We start from the raw sequence: 2459 nt of genomic DNA, 5'->3' as shown, positions 1-2459 counted from the left end.
AAGTTAGGGGTCCACCGGCTGAGTCAGAAAAGAGAACGCAGTACGGGGCTGACATCGTTCATATCCGATCAGTGCCAGTTGCATGGGAGGTACGAGGTGGCACGCACGAAACGTCACCCAAATTTGGGATGCAGTGGGCATGCCCATCTTAGGTCCCCACGCAAAAGTTGAGCGAATTCGGACACCAAACGCACGTTGCGTCACGCCCAGTCAGTGTTTTCGGTGCGTTTCACGGAGAAAACCATAGGAAATTCATACGGTGCCGGAAAATTATGAAAACTTGCAGGCATGATGGCCATGGCGATGAGTGCGTGTGGAAAAAGTTAGGGGTCCAACGACTGAGTAAGAAAAGAAATCATAGGAAATTCAAACCATAGGAAAATAATGAATGTTGCATTAAAAAATGCATAAATATTTTCTGAAATGTTAAAGTAGGACGCATGTTTTTAATAAATGCATCGTGGGCCAGCCGGCGGTAGTTATATGGGACGGGCGTAGTGGCCCACTACGGGGTGACCACGTATATAACGCCGTACGTGCGTGCATGGCATGGAAACCATGCCGCCATTACCTCGCCCCAGGACCGCCTAACCCCGCCGCCTCCACGCACACCCTCCCCCCGATCCGATGGTGACACCGCCGTGGCCGTCCCAACTCCCATCCCTGCCGGCCTGACGGCGGCCATACAGTCCGGCATCTGCGCGCGCGACTTGGATCTCAGTCCCGGCCGTGCCGTCTCGGCAAAGTCGGCCGCACCCAAAACCCTAGGACGGGCCGTCGGCCAGTGTGCTGGTGTGGGCAGAGGGCGTGGCTGCCAGGACTAACCCACACCGGGTGGGGTTAGGCAACGTGGGCTGCCGGTGCTCGTCGAGACGCCGGAAGGTATGGTATTAAACCATCACTTCTGTAATGGTTTTTGAATCTCGTAACTAGTTAGGTCACTGTCATCTTATGTAGAATGCAAGAATTGGGAGATGTGTACTGCTCGGTTGAGAAGTGATGTGAATTGATGGGAAAATTCACACCCAGACAACGCATGATGCTACATGGCACAAATTTGGACTGTATGTTGAGAATTCCTTCAGTGAAAATGTGGAAAAAATTATTGGAATTTATGATTACAACTTATGATAGTAGTAGAAAGCGATTTATTATTCGTCCAAATACTGACGGCATCAGTATTCTTAATGAAGATGTTTATGACATATTCGGGCTACGTAACGAGGGTGATGATGTCAGTAGCATGATAGCAACAGTACAACTAGATGCCAAAAAAATTGTTCCGAATCGGTTTCTAGACAAAAGAACAGGCCTAATCCTCATCGATGAGTTGATAAAAAATATTGTTGATACTCAGTCATATGATGATGATTTTGTGAGAAGGGCCGTACTGGTTCTTTTGGGTACAGTCTTAGCACCACAATCCACCAAGTTTGTTCATTGTCGTTATTACAAAATGGTGGAGGACGTGAACACTATCAAGTCATACAATTGGAACGATTTCACGTTGGGGGTGTGCATGGATGCTATTAAAAAATCAGTCGAAGATCTTGAAAAATTCAAGTGGCCTATCGGGAATTTGGCTCTTCTTCAGGTACAAGTCATTTCGTAAAAGTTGTATGTACATATAATTTTTATGTGATCTATGTGTCTGACTAGTTGTGTTTACTATCATGCAGTATATATACTGGGAAAAAGTTGAGCCAATTGGTGTGGATACATTTGATCCACTGTCTCGTGAATACCCACTAATGCTTAACTGGCCAGAAACGGAAGGGAAAAAGCGAGACGACTATGACAACATGCACGGACGTGGCACTGGCAATGCGAGTCAATAAGTACAGTCCTTATTGGTTGCACATACTAATTAAGTATATTTGTTATTTAATTTATTTTTTTGTTTGTTGTACAGATTGAAAACTGCGTTAGCGAAGAGTACAGACGTGCTAAGGTAGCACGTGAAGGGACTGTCCCTGAGGAAGAAACGAAGAAACCTAAACGGAAAGGTGGTAACAGGAGTAGAAAGCCAAGCACATCCGCGGTTTCCTCGAGCACGACTTATAGTATGGACCGTGTGATGACATACATAAAGCTGCTTCACAAGGAGGTTCTAAATATACCTGAAAGATGTGCACAGGTAATTTAGAAGTTGTATTGAACATGTTATAATTGTTCAACTACTTATCGTGTTTTTTTGTGTTTGCAGATGGTAATGGAAAGGTTGAACACGGATGGTGTGCTGTACAAACTCAATAAGAGGGACAACAATGACGAATTTCATAATGTAGGTGAAAGAGTTGGGATGGAGAATGGCTAGTACAAGTCATCAAAATATTGACCAGATATTGATTCACCTATCGACGTAAAGATAGAATCATCTTTCACGGGTATCAATGATACATCCGTGCCCGTTGATGACACGGGTGCTCCGACGACGACACCGGGTAAAGGTGAAGCTA

This window comes from Triticum dicoccoides, chromosome 6B, assembly GCF_002162155.2.
Source record: "Triticum dicoccoides isolate Atlit2015 ecotype Zavitan chromosome 6B, WEW_v2.0, whole genome shotgun sequence".
Taxonomy (NCBI): domain Eukaryota; kingdom Viridiplantae; phylum Streptophyta; class Magnoliopsida; order Poales; family Poaceae; genus Triticum; species Triticum dicoccoides.
This window is presented reverse-complemented; position numbering follows the sequence as displayed.